Source organism: Moschus berezovskii, chromosome 9 (assembly GCF_049115385.1).
Source record: "Moschus berezovskii isolate FMDL1 chromosome 9, NW_MosBer_1.0, whole genome shotgun sequence".
Classification (NCBI taxonomy): Eukaryota; Metazoa; Chordata; class Mammalia; order Artiodactyla; family Moschidae; genus Moschus; species Moschus berezovskii.
In genome coordinates, this window is record NC_142468.1 from 27,708,578 (window position 1) to 27,729,411 (window position 20,834).

The following is a 20,834-nucleotide window of genomic DNA, read 5'->3' on the forward strand; positions in this document are numbered from 1 at the left end:
CAGTCGCTCAGTCGTGTCCGACTCTCCGCGACCCCATGAATCACAGCACACCAGGCCTCCCTGTCCATCACCAACTCCCGGAGTTCACTCAAACTCATGTCCACAGAGTCGGTGATGCCATCCAGCCATCTCATTCTCGGTCGTCCCCTTCTCCTCCCGCCCCCAACCTTTCCTAGCATCAGAGTCTTTTCCAGTGAGTCAACTCGTCACATGAGGTGGCCAAAGTATTGCAGTTTCAACTTTAGCATCAGTCCTTCCAATGAACACCCAGGATTGATCTCCTTTAGAATGGACTGGTTGGATCTCCTTGCAGTACAAGGGACTCTCAAGAGTCTTCTCCAACACCACAGTTCAAAAGCATCAATTCTTCGGCGATCATGTATTTCTCAATAATTTTTTTTACCACTCACACATATGTAAACATATACATATATGTGGTTGGGTTTCAAAGTTTATCCTGCTATATCATGTTCACAATTTTTAAAAATACATATATATATATATACACACACACACACACATACAGAAAAGTGTTATGAGATTCCCACTGTCCCTACCTACTATCCAGTGAAACCGCAGCCAAGGGAATGGGCTTGGCCAAATCAGCAGGGAGAGAAAACCCTGTTAAGACTGATTCTAGTCTGGCATGGTGAAGAGAAATGAGAAGTGCAGAATAAGTGGGAGGACCCCGGCGCCCCACCACCCCTATCCCTGCGAGGGAGTGGGGTGGGGTGCACCACCCTTGCAGGCCACCAGTGAAATATTCTGATCATTTTTTCACTGACCGAGTGAGGCATGGTGGGGTGGGGGAGGATGGGGGTGTGTATGGCAGTGGTAAGCCCTAAGGGGCTCTCGTTTTTGGCACCAAGTGCCCTGCCGGGGCCAGTGCCAAGTGGGGAGTTTGGCTGGGGCTGTACACCTGCAAATGGTGTCCTAAGGAGAGCTCAGGGAGAACAGAAACCTCCCATGGGGCAGAAGGGCAAAAGCTCGCTTGATCTTGATTTTCAGTATGAATATAGACCGTGAAAGCGGGTCCTCACGATCCTTCTGACCTTTGGGGTTTTAAGCAGGAGGTGTCAGAAAAGTTACCACAGGGATAATTGGCTTGTGGTGGCCAAGTGTTCACATTGCTTTTTGATCCTTTGATGTTGGCTTTTTCTATCATTTTGAAGCAGAATTCACCAAGCGTTGGGGTGTTCACCCACTAATGGGGAATGTGAGCTGGGACTAGACTGTCATGAGACAGATTAGTTTTACCCTACTGATGATGTGTTGTTGCCATGGTAATCCTGCTCAGTAGGAGAGGAACTGCGGGTTTAGACATTTGGTGTATGTGCTTGGCTGAGGAGTCAATGGGTCAAAGCTACCATCTGTGGGATTATGAATGAATGCCTCCACATTGGAATCCCACCCAGGCAGAAAGAAATGGCAGAGCTGGGAATCCTCAGTTGGCCTTGGACAGCCAGTCCCCCACCATCCCTGCTGCCGCCCACGTCGCTCTGTGCACAGCATGGCGTACCCTGCTGCGTGTTGAGACCAGGTCATGCATTAGGACCGGGTCTGGTGCAGAAAGTCTTTCGTCCTGAGACATGGGTCACGGCCAGGAAGGCGGCTGCCCCCTTGCCCGTCACCACTGCGAGTTTGTGGGGAGCCTGGTGCTAAACCATTGGTAGATGACCTGCTTCTGGGTTGGGGTTTCATATGCAGCAGAGCAGCTCCCTTGCTATGATCTATTGAAAGTCAGTCCTGAACGCAAGGGTTTGAAAAAAGGAAAAAAACAAAAAACAAAAAGATTTTTTTAAAAAGTGTTGATATAAAAAGTAAACATAGGAACTTTCCCTGGTTGTCCAGTGGCTGGGACTCCACACTCCTAATGCAGGGGACCCAGTCTGACCTGGTCAGGGCAATAGATCCTGTGCACTGCAAATAAAAGGTCCCTCCTGTCATGACTAAGACCTGGGCAGCCAAATAAATAAACAAGTAAATAGCTTCAAAAAGTAAACACAACCAGGGATTGTAATATTAGTTTCCTGTATCGCAAAAGTCATCTTGCATTTCTCTCACTTTGAGGTCATTTCTTAAAACTTTATTTCCCAACAGATGGTGTACAAAGATGATTCCTGGGTAAAAGGAAAGTAGTGGTGACTGCTGCAATTTATATTTTTTAATTCTCAGTTAAAAAAAAAAACTATTCAAGATGTTTCTCTTTAAATGGAACACTTTGAGTGCTTCTGAAATACTCCAAAAGAATGAACACTTAGGACAGTTAATACAGATTAGCCAAATGTGCCCAGGATTCAGTTATTCAGTTGATTTGTCACTCTGCTGAACCATGCTAACCATAGAATCAAGATTGCTGGGAGAAATATCAATAACCTCAGATATGCAGATGACACTACCCTTATGGCAGAAAGTGAAGAGGAACTCAAAAGCCTCTTGATGAAAGTGAAAGAGGAGAGTGAAAAGGTTGGCTTGAAGCTCAACATTCAGAAAACAAAGATCATGGCATCTGGTCCCATCACTTCATGGGAAATAGATGGAAAAACAGTGGAAACAGTGTCAGACTTTACTTTTTTGGGCTCCAAAATCACTGCGGATGCTGATTGCAGCCATGAAATTAAAAGACGCTTACTCCTTGGAAGGAAAGTTATGACCAACCTTGATAGTACATTAAAAAGCAGAGACATTACTTTGCCAACCAAGGTCCGTCTAGTCAAGGCAATGGTTTTTCCCGTGGTAATGTATGGACGTGAGATTTGGACTGTGAAGAAAGCTGATCGCCGAAGAATTGATGCTTTTGAACTGTGGTGTTGGAGAAGACTCTTGAGAGTCCCTTGGACTGCAAGGAGATCCAACCAGTCCATTCTAAAGGAGATCAATCCTGGATGTTCATTGGAGGGACTGATGCTAAAGCTGAAACTGCAATACTTTGGCCACCTCATGTGACGAGTTGACTCACTGGAAAAGACTCTGATGCTGGGAAAGGTTGGGGGCGGGAGGAGAAGGGGACGACCGAGAATGAGATGGCTGGATGGCATCACCGACTCTGTGGACATGAGTTTGAGTGAACTCCGGGAGTTGGTGATGGACAGGGAGGCCTGGCATGCTGTGATTCATGGGGTCGCGGAGAGTCGGACACGACTGAGCGACTGAACTAAACTGAACTGAATACAAATTTAATTAACATCCAAAATGGATCACTGATTTAAAGTAGGGGGCAAAAGGAAAAATATTTTCAAAATGTTAATGGAAGGCATTAAAACTAACAAATTTACATTTTTGTCTGATAGTGATTTTCACACCAATATATTTCACCGAGTACATCATATCAAATAGTTAAAGGAGAAATATAGTGGTGGTTATGCTAAAGCTGAAACTGCAATACTTTGGCCACCTCATGTGACGAGTTGACTCACTGGAAAAGACTCTGATGCTGGGAAAGGTTGGGGGCGGGAGGAGAAGGGGATGACGGAGAATGAAATGGCTGGATGGCATCACCGACTCTGTGGACATGGGTTTGAGTGTACTCCGGGAGTTGGTGATGGACAGGGAGGCCTGGCGTGCTGTGATTCATGGGGTCGCGGAGAGTCGGACACGACTGAGCGACTGAACTGAACTGAACTGAACACTCCATTTGGCTCTTTATGTACTGAGAATTATAGAAAAAAAAAACCACTTCTGTTTCTCATGTTTCATTTACAAAGAAAACCTGAGACCTTCTGTCATCATTTACAAGACACAAAAAATTGTAAAAGCAATTATTCCAAGCATCAGTCATAAAAGTAGTTTCTACTTGGCTTAACTCCTCTAAATTGTACTTAATTTTTTGTCCAGAAACAAGCCCTGTTTTTTCTTACACATATGAATGTTTGTATTACATATTAAATAGAAAAAAAAATGTTGTAAAGGGCCACTCAGAAAAACTTTTGGTATTTACAGATTTTCACTTTTGCTAAACACAAAGCAATGAAATATTACTAAATGTGCTCACAGACGTGAAGGAGTTCATGATTCAATAAAACCAAAGAAGTGAAGTGAAGTCACTCAGTTGTGTTCGACTCTTTGTGACCCCATGGACTGTAGCCTACCAGGCTCCTCCATCCATGGGATTTTCCAGGCAAGAGTACTGGACTGGGTGGCCATTTTCTTTGCCGGAGGATCTTCCCGACCCAGGAAACCAACCCGGGTCTCCCACATTGTCGGCCGATACTCTACCATCTGAGCCACCAGGGAAGTCCTAAAACCAAGGAAACTCTGCCTTAAACCAGCATGTTTCCAATAAGACTGAAAACGGACTTCATAACACAATCTTGAATAATACACAGTGTGTGTGCCTCCTGAAATTGGTCATGTTGACATTTTAACTACCGCATTATTTTCCTATCAACACAGTAGCCATATCATATCAACACTTGATTTACGTAAACAGACAAAATAGTACACATAACTGTCAAGTTTAAAGCACTTTTCAAATATTGTTGAGTGAACACGATCATGAAAATCAAATACCATTTGGCTATAAAAGCAAAAAAAAAAAAAAAACCAATACTTTTACTATCCACTTTGTATGTTAATCACGAACTTCTAGCAGAGGGCTTCCCTGGTGGCTCAGTGGTAAAGAATCAGCCTGCAATGCAGGAGATCCGGGTTCAATCCCTGGGTTGGAAAGATCCCCTGGCGCAGGGCATGGCAACCCACTCCAGTATTCTTGCCTGGAGAATCCCATGGATAGAGGAGCCTGGCAGGTTACAGTCCATAGGGTCGCAAAGAGTCAGACACGACTGAAGCAACTAAGCAGCATCAGCAGAAGCACAGTAGTGAAATGTTTTAAATACTAGTATTTATCTTTACATACATGAAGACCTTCTAGTTTTCCTAAGTGTCCTTTGGTTTTAATACTGCGGATAAGCCAAAGGATAAGAAAGCACAACGGAAAAAAAGAAAACCACAGTAACTATCAGTGGTTGTTAACAGCGGAGAAGTAGCAACAACAATCACATTCAAAGCTATGGGACACTTGCACCCAGGACCACAAGTCCCAGGATAGCCTGGGGTGGACGCGGAGCTACGTTCAAATTGATAACTTTTTCAGCCAATGACACAGCCAAGTCAAAGACCGCGAAAAGGCCAGACTCCTCTGCGTTCCAACACTGAAGTCATTATTGAAAAGTTCTGAGTGTACATGGGTGTTTCTGGGCCCGATTCGAAGTACTAAGTATTTCTCACCCGCAGAAACTTACTGGTCAACGTACCAACTGTCTACCCGAGTCTGGCTCGGTGGCAGGTCTAGCGTCTAAACGCTGAAAGGAACTCACGTTGCCTTCTGTCAACGGAAGGACCCAGTCGCCCAAGGAAGAGGCGGAACTCGCTTTCTTCCCGCCCTTTCTCGGACACGCCGCCAGGAGACAGATGCCTTCGTTACAGCCAATGAGTCATTAAAACTTCCGCTAACGTAACGTACTTCCGTAACGTAAAGGGCGTTGTTGCGCGTCCCTATCCGGAAGCTGGGTCTACGTCTGCGCAGATGTCCAGCTTTCGTCCAATCCGGAAAGAGGCCAACTCCCGACGTTTCTTCTTACCTCTCCGCCCCACCTCTTTCCCCTCCCCTGGGCAATGGCCCGCCTCTCTGCTGTTGACCAATCCTCTGCGGGCTCCTTTGCGCGTTTATCCAATCAGAGAGCTGGAGGGTGGAGTTCCGGTCGTCCGCTCGGCTCCGAGTCTCTGCTCGAGTTCGTTCCTGCACAGTCGTGGGCTTCCTGGTCAGGTATATTTTCCAGGCCTGGGGTGGGTAGAGTTCTTGGGGTGGGCAGCTATCTTGATGGTCGGCGACAGTGCCAGTTGACTTTAGAAAACCGAAGTCGCTGAGTCTGTAGCGCTAGGGTCAGAGGGAAATCGGGGGAGGCGGTGAGAGGAGGGAGCCACGTGTTGGGACGTCTGGTGCAGTAATCCGAGACCCTGGGTCATACCTGTGCTGTCACTGCTCCGCCGACCTTCTGAGGGTTAGGTTGGTGTCGCCGAAGCCGTCCTGTTTGGGTAAAAACTAAGCGCCTGTTTGTCAAGTGTTCAAGGAGGGGTAGCTGGGACCTGTTTTTCCCCTACCCGCACTCCCTCCCCTCGCATTCTTTCCTACCCACCTCCTGGGCTGGTTAATTTTCGGGATCAGAAGAGCAGATTCTCCTCTAGGAAGAAACGTCCTGGAGAATGTAGTACGAACTGTGAGACTGGCTGCTCTGATAAGCACTTTACTTGTATTATGTCATTTAATCCACACAGCAACACCTAGAAGGGTAGATACTCATTTTCATGCAGAGAAACGCATTACTCGTCTACGTGTTCTCTTCAGCTTCTTTCTAACCACTTGCGTGTGACATTCGGTTTCTATGCACGTAAAATTAAAATATGGTTTTGCTTGTAAAATGTTGGTCTTGTTTTCTTTTCTAACTTGAAGTTATTTTAGAAGTTAATACAACATACCTAGATGTAGATCGATTGCTGTTGTCGAGGTAAAATAATCTAGTTGAAAGACATCGGAATAGGAGCCATTTACTAACCTTTAACTGGGCAAGTCACCCTCTCAGCCGCTGCTTTTTCCACTGCAGAATTGAATTCAGTACCAGACTTAACGGTTCCTAGAGTTGTGAGGATCAAATGAGATAATGAATATAAATTACTGATGTTAACTACATAGGACTCTTTCTGCTTTTCAATTTCTTTGCCGTGGAAGCTGCTGCTGCTTCTAAGTCGCTTCAGCGTGTCTGACTCTGTGCGACCCCATAGACGGCAGACCACCAGGCTCCCCCGTCCCTGGGATTCTCCAGGCAAGAATATTGGATTGCCATTTCCTTTTCCAGCCGTGGAAGCTAGACTACCTTTAATATGCAATATATAATATACTTAAAATATTATACACAAACACACACAGTGGATAACATGCATCCTATTACCACTGGAGTTGAAATACCTCTTAAGCCTATGTGGCCCACTTAGCTGCTTATCCAGGGTTCAGGATCTTATTCCCTATGAATGCAGAAATGGTACTTTTCTGGTTTGTATTCTTATCTTACACTGCTGTAGACAGCATAAAGCAAAAATAGTTCAGCTCATTTAACTGCTTTTCTGAGTTCTGATTACTTCTGGAGACTCTTAAGAGGAAGTCCCATTTCTTTGCTTTTTTTCAGCTTCTAGTAGCCCTTTATATTCCTTGACTTGTGCCTCCTATATTTCAAAAGCACATCTCTGAAATCTGTGTTTCCATGATCTTATCACCCTCTGCCTTCCTCTTAATGGGGCATTTGTGTTTACAAATAGGTCCCACCTAGATCAGTCAGTTCAGTTTACTCAATCATGTCCAGCTCTTTGCAACCCCATGGACTGCAGCACTCCAGGCTTCCCTGTCCATTACCAACTCCCAGAACTTGCTCAAACTCATGTCCATCGAATCAGTGATGCCATCCAACCATCTCATCCTCTCTCGTCCCCTTCTCCTCCCGTCTTCATTGTTGCCCAGCACCAGGGTATTTTCCAAGGAGAAAGTTCTTCACATCAAGTAGCCAAAGTATTGGAATTTCAGCATCAGTCCTTCCAATGAATATTCAGGACTGATTTCCTTTAGGATGGACTGGTTGGATCTCCTTGCAGTCTAAGGGACTCTCAAGAGTCTTTCCAACAACACATTTCAAAAGATCAATTCTTTGGCGCTCAGCTTTCTTTATAGTCCAACTCTCACACCCATACATGACTACTGGAAAAACCATAGTCTTGACTAGATGGACCTTTGTTGGCAAAGTAATGTCTCTGCTTTTTAATAGACTGTCTAGGTTGGTCATAGCTTTTCTTACAAGGAGCAAGCGTCTTTTAATTTCATGGCTGCAGTCACCATCTGCAGTGATTTTGGAGACCCAAAAAATAAAGTCTGTCACTGTTTGCATTGTTTCCTCATCTATTTGCCATGAAGTGATGGGACTGGATGCCATGATCTTAGTTTTTTGAATGTTGAGTTTTAAGCCAACTTTTTCACTCTCCTCTTTCACTTTCATTGAGGCTCTTTAGTTCTTTGCTTTCTGCCGTAAGGGTGGTATAATCTGTATATCTGAGGTTATTGATGTTTCCCCCAGCAATCTTGATTCCAGCTTGTGCTTCTTCCAGCCCAGCGTTCCTCATGATGTACTCTGCGTGTAAGTTAAATAAGCAGAGTGACAATATGCAGCCTTGATGTACTTCTTTCCCAGTTTGGAACCAGTCTGTTGTTCCATGTCCAGTTCTAACTGTTGCTTCTTGACCTGCATATCGATTTTTCAGGAGGCAGGTCAGGTTGTCTGGTATTCCCATCTCTTTCAGAATTTTCCACAGTTTGTTGTGATCTACACCGTCAAAGACTTTGGCATAGTCAATAAAGCAGAAATAGAGGAAGTTCACGGTTCATGTACTGTTGAAGCCTAAGTTGGAGAATTTTGAGCATTCCTTCACTAGTGTGTGAGATGAGTGTAATTGTGTGGTAGCTTGAACATTCTTTGGCATTGCCTTTCTTTGGGATTGGAATGAAAGCTAACCTTTTCTAGTCCTGTGGCCACTGCTGAGTTTTCCTAATTGCTGGCATATTGAGTGCAGCACTTTCACAACATCATCTTTCAGGATTTGAAATAGCTCAAGTGGAATTCCATCACCTCCACTAGCTTTGTTCGTAGTGATGCTTCCTAAGGCCCACTTGACTTTGTGTTCCTCATGTCTGGCTCTAGGTGAGTGATCATAACATCGTGGTTATCTGGGTCATGAAGATCATGTTTGTGTAGTTCTGTGTATTCTTAGTATCTTCTTGCCACCTCTTCTTAGTATCTTCTGCTTCTGTTAGGTCCATAGCATTTTTGTCCTTTATTGTGCCCATCTTTGCATGAAATGTTCCTTTGATATCTCTAATTTTTTGCTATGACCAGTGCATTCTCTTGGCAAAATTCTGTTAGCCTTTGCCCTGCTTCATTTTGTACTCCAAGGCCAAATTTGCCTCTTTTTCCAAAGGTCCATCTAGTCAAGGCTATGGTTTTTCCATTGGTCAGGTATGGATGTGAAAATTGGACTGTGAAGAAAGCTGAGCGCCAAAGAATTGATGCTTCTGAACTGTGGTATTGGAGAAGACTCTTGAAGGTCCCTTGGACTGCAAGGAAATCCAACCAGTCCATTCTAAAGGAGACCAGTCCTGGGTGTTCATTGGAAGGACTGATGCTGAAGGTGAAATGCCAATACTTTGGGCACCTCAAGCGAAGAGTTGACTCATTGGAAAAGACCCTGATGCTGGGAGGGATTGGGGGTAGGAGGAGAAGGGTTCAACAGAGGATGAGATGGCTGGATGGCATCACGACTTGATGGACATGAATTGGGTAAGCTCCAGGAGTTGGTGATGGACAGGGAGGCCTGGCGTGCTGCGATTCATGTGGTCGCAAAGAGTCGGACACGGCTGAGCGACTGAACTGAAGTGATGATGTAAAGGACATCTTTTTTGGGTGTTAATTCTAGAAGGTCTTGTAGGCAGATAATCCACCTATAGAATCCAGAGTAATCTGTCAATCTCAAGATCCTTAGCTTAATTACAAAATCCCTTTAACTTGTAAGGAAACACTCATAGGTTCCAGGAATTAGAGAAAGGATGTTCTGGGGGTGCATTATTTAGCTTGCCACAAAGGGTATAAAGAAGGGTTAAATAGGTTCTATACTAGTGCAGCGTAAAGAGTAGTAGGATATACTGAAAGAAAAAATATTAAGTGACTTCCGGATTGCTGCAAAAAGACCCTTCTTAGTTACCATAGGTTGGTGCTTCAGCTTTTCTACTTGGGAATAGAAGAGGTAAATGAGTATTCCTGTGATAATGTGGATACAAAGCCTGAATTAATCCCTTAGAAAAGTGAAATTTCTTTGAATTCTAATCAGCCGTAAAAGTTCACGTGAGTTTTGCCTTCAGTTTCATAATATTTGTGTTTGATACTGTTTTGAACTGTTGCCATATCATAACATTGCTGTTCTAGGGAGAATAGAGTTTATTTTGTAGCTTCTTATTATAGCCAGTTTACTGTAGTCATAGGTGTGTCCCTAGTTTAAGAAGCATGACCTCAGAAGATGGAGATGTATTATAAGGAAGTCAGTAAAGACTCAGTCTCATTCCTCCTAAGGCTGGAATATGTGTGAGTCTTCATGGAGAACTGGACTGATAGTCCCTCATCATTAATACCCTGCAGTCCCCCCAGCAAGGAAACAGTAGCTCTGATGACTTCAGTTTTTACTTGTATCTTCAGAAGGTAATACTCCGTTGTTCTCATGTCTGGGTTGGAATTAATAATTATCAAGAGACAGAATCTGATGAGTGTGTTAACCATCCAAGTATAGATATATTGGAATAAGATAATATATGAAAGAACTCAACTCCAAGTAGTCATTTGGTATTCAAGAAGTCAGTTCAGTTCAGTTTAGTGCCTCAGTCGTGGACCCCAGGGACTGTATCATACCAGGCTTCCCTGTCCATCACCAACACCCATTCCCTTCTTCAAGGGAAGGGATCTTCCTGACCCAGGGATCGAAACTCGGTCTCCTGCATTGCAGGCAGATTCGTTACCGTCTGAGCCACCAGGGAAGCCCAAGTCCTTTTTAAGCTGGCTCCCTTCCTGTGCCATCAACAGATCCGTAGGAAAAAAATCTCACATCCTTTGCCCTGAAAATAACAATGCATTGCAGTACATCCATTTATCCTTTTCCTGTTTGAGCAGGTATCCAGCCACAGTCTCTTGGACCTTTCCAGGCATGGCTCTTGTATCAATAGTTAACAGGGTACCAGATCAAGGTCTGAGCTACTCTCATAAAAGTGGGCATGAAGAAAAAATTCCACAGTATTTTTCCACAAATAACTTATTCCAAAAAATTATTTTTCAGCTTGTTTCGTGCTTTTATTCCTTAAAATGGATGTCATGCTGCTGATTACAAAATCAGTTTTAGGCTACCTTCTTCACAAGTCCAGTGTGAGTGGTCTGCTTCCTAACTTAGGACTGTGAGGGTATAATACACAGTCTTAGACTGTAATATATTTTTGTGCATTTAAGGTACAGTTTATTGGGTATTTTCTTGGTAATTTTAACTGATATTTAAAAAAAATCTCCCAGTAGTTTGAATTTAAAAAAAAATCCAAACCTAAGGTATTTCACTTGGGAGAAGGAAATGGCAACCCACTCCAGTATCTTGCCTAGAGAATCCTGTGGACAGAGGAGCCTGGTGGGCTGCTGTCCCATAGGGTTGCACAGAGTCAGACATGACTGACGCAACTTAGCATGCGTGCAGGGTATTTCACTTACTAAATGTTTCTCTTTGGTTCACTAGTCTTATCTGTTTCTTTGCCCTGTAGTAATTCATATGAAATAAATATAGAGGAGTGAATATTTTTGAAACTATCTTTGAAACTGATAGTCTCTAGGAAGCTAACATTTAAGTGATTGAGGTGAATGATAGAAGTGTTATTTTTTTTGAATCCTAGAAAATAGTATTGTAGTTATATTATTTCACATTTATGCATTTAAAATTGGATTTATTTAGCTTTATTTTATTTTTTATTTTGTGCCATCCCACGCAGTATATGAGATCTTAGTTCCCCTGCATTAGAAGCATAGAGTCTTAACCACTAGGTCACCAGGGAAGTCCTCACTTAGCTTTAAATGCAGATTTTTCTTGGGTTCCAAGTTTATTTTAGCTGAATTAACTAGTTCATCGTTTCAGTTAGATAACTTGTACATCATACAATAATGAGATTTTTAGCAAATAGACCATAAAACTTCATTATGTTTTCTACTGTACATTTTCCAACTTTTCTTGGCTGTAAAGCAACTTGAAAAGTATAAAGCTTAAAATTTTGGCAGCATAATGTGATAAAAGAAGCACTTGGAGTCAGATCTATCTAGACCGTGTTAACTCTTTAACTTCTCTGAGCTTCAGTTTACTTATCAAAATAAGAATAATAGTATTTGTCCTATTTCAGGGTTGTAAGAAATAGATGAAATGACAAATACTGTAGTCCTTAGAAAAACGTGGTTCTTTTGTAAAATAGGTTATATTAAGTATTGGTAGTGCCTTAAAAGAGTTCAAATATGTCACTAATTCTATTGTGAACTCCACTAGTTCATGTGATTTTTGAAATTTTGCTGTTTCATAAGTTGACTGGACCAAATTACAATAAAAATGCTGTCTGTCAAGTCTTTTAAGTTAATATTAGTGTTAGTTAATATTTGTCTCCAAATTTCATTGCTTTGCTAACAGTAGAATTTCGTAGGAAAATTCAAAGAAACTTCTATGCCATTATAGTTAAAATTGTTTCCCTGGTAGTGTAGATTAGTTTCTCATATCAGTTAATATATTTCTTTTACATGGTCCTTTGTATTGGTATATATACTGAGGTAAGTGATGGTGCCGTTATCTCTGTGGACATTCATTCTGATCATTATTACTTTTTATTAGCTTTTTAAAAAAAGAGTCTCATTATTTCTTTATTATTATTATTATTGTTTAATTGGAGGAAAATTGCTTTACAATGTTGTGTTGCTTTCTGCCGTACAACAATGCAATTTAGCCATAATTTTATATATATATCACCTCCTTCTTGAGTCTCCCTCCAGCCCAGCCCCATCCCACCTCTGTAGGTCATCACAGAGCAGCAGGCTGGACTCCCTGTATTCCATAGCAACTTCTCACCAGCTATCTGTTTTACATATGGTCGTCTATATATATTGATGTTACATTCTCCATTCATCTCACCCTCTCCTTCCCACACTATGTCCACAAGTCCATTCTCTATATCTGCATCACCATTCCTTCACTGCAAATAGATTCATCATTACCATTTTTCTCGATTTTATGTATGAGTTAATATTCGATATTTGTTTTTCTCTTTCTGACTTAATTTACTCTCTATAACAAGCTCCAGGTTCATCCACCTCACTAGAACTGACTCAAATGTGTTCCTTTTTATGACTGAATAATATTCCATTGTATATATGTACCACAACTTCTTTATCCATTCACCCTTTGATGAACATCTAGTTTGCTTCCATGTCCTCATTGGGGTACATGTGTTTTTTTCAATTATGATTTTCTCAGGCTATATGCCCAGTAGTGGGATCAGTGGGTCATATGGTAGTTTGGGGCTTCTCAGGTGATGCAGTTGTTAAAGAATCCACCTTCAATGCAGGAGACTCAAGAGACTCTTTTCTGGGCAGGAACGATCCCCTAGAGAAAGAAGGGAGAACCTACTCCAGTATTCTTGCCTGGAAAATTCCATGGACAGAGGAGGCTGGCGGGCTGCAGTTGGTGGGGTCTCATAGCATTGGACACGACTGAGCATGTATGCACAGTGTAGTTCTAGTCCTAGTTTTTCAAGGAATCGCCATACTGTTCTGCATAGTAACTGTATCGATTTACATTCCTACCAACAGTGCAAGAGAGTTTCCTTTTCTCCACATCTTCTCCAGCATTTATTGTTTGTAGATTTTTTAATGATGGTCATTCTGACTGGTGTTAGGTGATACCTCATTGTAGTTTTGATTTGCATTTCTCTAATAGTGATGTTCCCTGGTGGCTCAGAGATTAAAACGTCTGCCTGCAATGCGGGAGACCTGAGTTCGATCCCTGGGTCAGGAAGTTCCCCTGGAGAAGGAAACGGCAACCCATTCCAGTATTCTTGCCTGGAGAATCCCATGGACGGAGGAGCCTGGTGGGCTACAGTCCACAGGGTCGCAAAGAGTTGGACACGACTGAGCAACTTCACTTCAATAGTGATGTTGAGCATCTTTTCATGTTTTATTGGCCATCTGTATGTATCTTTGGAGAAATGTCTGTTTAGGTCTTCTGCTCATTTTTCGATTGGGCTGTTTGTTTTTCTGATATTGAGCTGTATGAGCTGCTTAAGTATTTTGGAGATTAATCCTTTGTCAGTTGTTTCACTTGCAATTATTTTCTTCTGTTCTGAGGGTTGTCTTTTAATCTTGATTATTGTTTCCTTTGCTGTGCAAAAGCTTTCAAGTTTAACTAGGTTTCGTTTATTTTTATTACCATTATTGTAGAAGGTGGGTCAAAGAGGATCTTGCTGTGATTTATGTCAGAGTATACTGCCTATGTTTTTCTCTAAGAGCTTTATTGTTTCTGGTTTTACATTTAAGTCTAATCCATTTTGAGTTTATTTTTGTGTATGGTGTTCGGAAGTGTTCTAGTTTCATTCTTTTACATGTAGTTGTCCTGTTTTCCTAGGACCACTTACTGAATAGGCTATCTTTTCTCCATTATGTATTCTTGCCTCCTTTGTCAAAGACAAGGTGCCCATAGGTGTGTGGGTTTATCTCTGGGCTTTCTATCCTGTTCCATTGGTCTATATTTGGGTCTATATTTCTGTTTTTGTCCCAGTACCATACTGTCTTGATGGCTATAGCTTTGTAATATAGTCTGAAGTCAGGAAGTTTGATTCCCCCAGCTCCATTTTTCTTTCTCAAGATTGCTTTGGCTATTTGGGGTGTTTTGTGTTTCTGTACAAATTGTGAAATTGTTTTTTCTAGTTCTGTGAAAAATTCTGTTGGTAGTTTGACAGGGATTTCATTGAATCTGTAGGTTGCTTTGAGTAGTATAGTCATTTTGACAATATTGATTCTTCCAATCCAAGAACATGGTATATCTGTCCATCTGTTGGTTTCATCTTTTATTTCTTTCAACACTGTCTTATAGTTTTCTGCATATAGGTCTTTTGTCTCTTTCAGTTCAGTTCAGTCACTCAGTCGTGTCTGACTCTCCGCGACCCCATGAATCACAGCACACCAGGCCTCCCTGTCCATCACCAACTCCCGGAGTTCACTCAAACTCATGTCCATAGAGCTGGTGATGCCATCCAGCCATCTCATTCTCTGTTGTCCCCGTCTCCTCCCACCCCCAGTACTTCCCAGCATCAGGGTCTTTTCCAGTGAGTCAACTCGTCGCATGAGGTGGCCAAAGTATTGGAGTTTCAGCTTTAGCATCAGTCCTTCCAGTGAACACCCAGGATTTATCTCCTTTAGAATGGACTGGTTGGATCTCCTTGCAGTCCAAGGGACTCTTTAGGTAGGTTTATTCCTAAATATTCTTTTTGTAGCACTGGTGAATGGGATTGTTTCCTTAATTTCTCTTTCTGATTTTTCATTGTTAGTGTATAGGAATGCAAGGGATTTCTGTGTATTAATTTTATATCCTGTGACTTTACTGTATTCATTGATTAGCTCTAGTAATTTTCTGGTGATATCTTTAGGGTTTTTTACATATAGTATTATGTCATCTGCAAATATCACCATTTCTTAAATTTCAACAGAGCTAGTGAGGTTAAGAGCAAAGATTCTTGAACCAAACTACCTGAGTTGAATACTGGCTCCAATTATAAGTACTTTGTCGGCAGTTAGGAGAGTTAAATGAGTAAATATTTGTGAAGTGCTTGAAACAGTGCCTGACACACACTATTTTTTTTTAATTTATTTATTTTAATTCAAGGCTAATTACTTTTCAATATTGTAGTGGTTTTGCCATACATTGACATGAATCAGCCATGGGTGTACATGTGTTTCCCATCCTGAACCCCCCTCCCACCTCCCTCCCCACCCCAACCCCCCCACCCCATCCCCCTGGTCATCCCAGTGCACCAGCCCTGAGCACCCTGTCTCATGCATCAAACCTGGTCTGTTTCACGTATGATAATATACATGTTTCAGTGCTATTCTCTCAAATCATCCCACTCTCGCCTTCTCCCATAGAGTCCAAAAGACTATTTTATACATCTGTGTCTCTTTTGCTGTCTCACATATAGGGTTATCGTTACCATCTTTCTAAATTCCATATATATGCATTAGTATACTATATTGGCTGACACACACTATTAAGTAAATTCCTTCCTTGATGATTTTATTCATATATCATTCATCAAGTATGAATGTGAAATAATAGCGAGAAGAGAAGAAACTCTAGATGATCGCTTATATTTTAAATTATATCTTGTACCTGACATTATTTTAAATCTTTTTTTAAGCCTATAAATACTTGGAAATTTGCACATCTAGGCATCTAAAATTGGCACTGGATTTCACATCATTGATATTGCCACTGTCTTTTTAAAACCTTCCTTAGTATGAAGACTTTCCACATATATATGCTTTAAATATTTAACTATATGTCACTTGGTTGTATGAATTCATTTTTGTTAGTGCCAATAAGAATTATAATAGCACCACTTTATATTAGACTGTTTATTTTTAGTTTGGCTACGCTGGGTCTTCATTGCAGCATGCAAGATCTTTTAGTTGCAGCATGTGGGATCCAGTTCCCTGACAAGGGATCCAATCCGGACCCCCTGCATTGGGAGCACAGAGTCTTAGCCACTGGACTACCAGGGAAATCCTGAATGGCCATTTTAATATGCTTTGTGAAATACGTTCTTTATATCATTTGAGAGGTAGTATAAGGAAGTATTTAAGACTGTGGACTCTGAAGCCAGATTTGAGTTCCAGTCCCTGTTCTGCATTTGTGAGCTGAGTGACCTTTGGCATGTCACCTACCCTTTCAAGCTTTAATTCCTAATTATAAAATAGGGAAAGTAAGTGTATCTACATGTAGGGTTGTCTGGGAGGATAAATGAAATATTCATATAAGACATTTAGAACAGTGCCTGGATTATAGCACAAGTTCAGTCTATCCTTAGTTAGTGTTAATGTCACTGATGTATACAGAAGAATCGGCAAACACAGTAAGTTGAAATGTGAGGAAACTAAGATTCAGACGGAATCTGTGATTTACTGAGGGTCATATGCAAAAAAGAAAAAAGCAAGGCCCCTCACTTCTAGTGCATATGTTTTCCCATGAAAAGAGTGTCTCCTTTTCTACCATCAACACCTTTCAGCTCACTCATAATGACTGGGTACATCCCAGAGACGTGTTCCTTCATTTTCCATTGTGTTTCCAACTCTTGGCTGCTTGTTAGAGTATTTTTATCTTGGTTCTAATTCTGTCAGACTGCTTCTCTTTCTTCATGAATCCTTCAGTCCTGCAGCATGCATGACAGGCATCTATTTTCAAGAAAGAAGAATAGATATTGAAGCTAAATTTTTCATAGTGGTTAGTTTATTTTAAAGCATTTGACTTCATTAGCTTATTGTTAATTTGTGTTTCATGTAGCACTGAATTATTTTTACAGAGCTATTTTATTCTTTCTAAACTTACCCTCCCCCACCCTGCCCTGCAATTGTAAAGTTGAACTGAAGTTATTTCTTAGGAACTAAGAAAGGAGCTTGAAAATCACACAAATACCCTGAGCCATTCTAAAAATAGGAAGGATACAATTTGTGAATCATCAGTTTAGTTTTAAAAATTTTGAAAGATTATAATTTGGATATATTTTTTTGGCATCAAAAACATGTTTATATGAGCAAAGCAAGTAGTATTTAGGGCTTTATACTGGAATTTTGTATTTTTTTTTTTATTCTGTAACATGTTTTGTGAAGGAAGAGTTGCATTTTGAACATATTTGCTCCAAATTTGCGTGTGTAGGACTAGTTATTAAATTACAATCAAATCAGGTGTTTAATACTTTCTGCATATAGGGTGACGTTCCTAAATCCTAGCCCATTCTTCAATTGTGCTTTCATGGTGTTTTCTAGGAGGTCGAGTGAATTGACCTCAAAACTGTGGTTATGGGTTGTTGTTTTTTTAATCAGTATTGATAAGATTATTACTCTCTAATTTCTCTAGAAAGGGGATAGCTGCTTCTAAAGGTTGGTCTGTGTGTGTGTTTCCTGTCTTTGGCTGTCATTGTTTTACATCTGTGGGTAGTTCCTTATCTTTGCCCCCTTGTCTGCCTCTCTTGAGTGTGTTTCGTATGTGTTTGTATTTCTACACTCCTCTCATGGGAAGTAGGATTTCCTGAAGCATGCTGTGGAGTTAGTCTCCAGCTCATAGAAGATTGATATTAGAGAACTGAAAAATATAGTCCTGTCCTTAAGAAATTTATACTTTATACTGGGGAGAGAAGCAAATATAAATATATAACACATACAACTAGGGATAAATAACATTTTAGTATATTTAGTATGTGATTGCAAATGAGTAACAGTTGGTATTTTGGCATTCAGAGTAAGTAGAAACACTTTAGGTTGAGTTAAGAAGGATTTTGTCGTACTGGTGAACCTTTAGCTAGATTGCAGCCATGAAGTTAAAAGACCCTTTCTCCTTGGAAGGAAAGTTATGACCAAGCTAGATAGCATATTAAAAAGCAGAGACATTGCTTTGCCAACAAAGGTCCGTCTAGTCAAGGCTGTGGTTTTTCCAGTGGTCATGTGTGGATGTGAGAGTTGGACTGGGAAGAAAGCTGAGCGCTGAAGAATTGATGCTTTTGAACTATGGTGTTGGAGAAGACTCTTGAGAGTCCCTTGGACTGCAAGGAGATCCAACCAGTCCATTCTAAAGGAGATCAGTTCTGGGTGTTCATTGGAAGGACTGATGCTAAAACTGAAACTCCAATACTTTGGGCACCTCATGCGAAGAGTTGACTCACTGGAAAAGACCCTGATGCTGGGAAGGATTGGGGGCAGGAGGAGAAGGGAACGACGGAGAATGAGATGGCTGGATGGCATCACTGACTCGATGGACATGAGTTTGAGTGAACTGCGGGAGTTGGTGATGGACAGGGAGGCCTGGCGTGCTGTGATTCATGGGGTCGCAAAGAGTCGGACACGACTGAGCGACTGAACTGAACGGAACTGAAAGCATGGGTATTATCTAGATAACTCAAGAAAATGAGGTAGGATTCTTGGGAAGAGTAGCAAATCTTTTAGCAGCTGTGTTGTGGAGAAAATATTTTGCCTATTAAAATATTGTTGAGTCTAGGGTTGCTATAAAATACATTGTGTAATTCACATGTTCAAATGTCTGCATGTGAAACGTGTGAAGCAACACTAGAGCGTGTGTCGTACTTTATGAAAATTATTTAGTTTTATGAACTTAAATGTTCATGAAATCATATATTTGCTTTTATTTCTAATATACTGAATGTCAATATTTTTTACAAGATGAAGTTGGCATCTAAGAATAAAACTCTTACATGCTGTTTCTCCTGTGAGAAGTAAGAAACTTTCCCATTCTTGCCATCTTTGTTCAGGAGTCAGTCAGCTGTTGAATCAAGTGTTTCCTGTCATGCTCCGTATCAGGCACAGAGGAAGTTATTACAGTTGCAGACTAGAGGTAATGGAAACCAGGAAGACAGTGGCAGGACAAACAGTGAGGAGGTGGGTGTGAAGGGCGATTTTCAAGGTGGGCTTTATTAGCTAGTGGAGTCTTGTCCTTGGCCTCCCTTTAATCAAAGGTAATTCTGAGATTTTGAGTCTTGGTGACTGAGAAGACTGTGCAGTTAACAGAGATGAAGAATATATGTTTGAGTTACATTTTCATTATATTTGATTTCAAGTTTTAGCAGCATGTTCAGGGGTAGAGGTCTAGGCAGACATTAGAAAAACAGGATTAGAATTTTGAAGAGAGATCAGTGTTGAGGATAAAAACTAGGAGTTCATATAGAGGTAGTAATTTATATTGGCAGTGGAAGAGAGGAAAAGAACAACTAAGAAAGGCTTAGTTGTCCTGGGAACAGTTTAAATTTATTCTGTTTAGAGACTTTGTAGTTAAGTCCTGAGTGATGTTTTTTGTCATTCTCTGATTTTTGCACCTGTTGCTTTTTTTAAAATTAATTTATTTTAATTGGAGGGTAATTACTTTACAATATTGTGATGGGTTTTGCCATACATCAACATGAATTAGCCACAGGTGCACATGTGTTCCCCCATCCTGAACCCCCCTCCCACCTCCCTCCCCACCCCACCCCTCTGGGTTCTCCCGGAACACCGACTTTGAGTACCCTGCTTCACGCGTTGAACCTGCACTGGTCATCTGTTTTAAATATGGTAATATACATGTTTCAATGCTATTCTCTCAAATCATCCCACTCTCCTCTTCTCCCACATAGTCCAAAAGTCTGTTCTTTACATTTGCGTTTCTTTTGCTGTCTTGCATATAGGGTCATTGTTATTGTCTTTCCAAGTTCCGTATATATGCATTAATATACTGTATTGGTATTTCCCTTTCTGACTTACTTCACTCTGTATAATAGGCTCCAGTTTCATCTACCTCTTTAGAACTAACTCAAATGCATTCTTTTTTTTTATAGCTGAGTAATATTCCATTGTGAATATGTATCACAACTTCCTTATCCATTCATGTACTGATGGGTATCTAGGTTGCTTCTATGTCCTAGCTATTGTAAACAGTGCTACAGTGAACGTTGGGGTACATGTGTCTCTTTTAATTCTGCTTTTTTTGTGCACCTGTTGCTTAATAGCGCTAATCATTGGTGCCAAGAGCAAAGTAGGCGAGTATTTAAAACGAATTTGATAGTTTAAGTCCAAGCTAAATGTTTTCGTGTTTAGTAAAGTTAAAATTGACAGTACATTTTACATTATTTTCAGTCCTTTTTTTCCTTCACATCAAATCTATATAGTAAGTGGAATTTTTTTTTCTGTTAATATCCGGCTTTTGCAGAATGGTTCAAGAATTATGCCTTTTGTTGGTTATTTCTCTGATATCAGGATCTTTCACTGTGTTCAGAGAAAAGGAAATAAGTTTAGAACTTAACTACATTCTTATCTTCCTGTGATATGGCACAGAATGATTAAGAGCACTGGTCTGTCCTATTGAATATTTACACAGACATAAAACTATAAATATTTATGTTTAAGGGTTTTTACCACTCTTTTGATTTCTATTTCAAC

At 40.9% G+C, this 20,834-nt stretch overlaps 1 protein-coding gene and 1 pseudogene across 4 annotated transcripts in view; both read left to right on the forward strand.

The window, feature by feature from the left end:
* The first annotated feature begins 599 nt into the window (after nt 1-599).
* On the forward strand, nt 600-1,762 carry LOC148776417 (28S ribosomal RNA; annotated as a pseudogene).
* A 3,929-nt stretch (nt 1,763-5,691) lies between these two features.
* The window catches only part of WDR89 (WD repeat domain 89), a 57,144-nt gene continuing 42,001 nt past the window's right edge, over nt 5,692-20,834 (forward strand). For 3 of the 4 annotated variants that reach the window (XR_008687229.2, XM_088839551.1, XM_088839550.1), the window contains exon 1: nt 5,692-5,764. The gene's annotated coding sequence lies outside the window, so the exon portion shown is untranslated. The remainder of the gene's footprint in view (nt 5,765-20,834) is intronic. The other variant, XM_088839552.1, reaches the window with a different exon arrangement.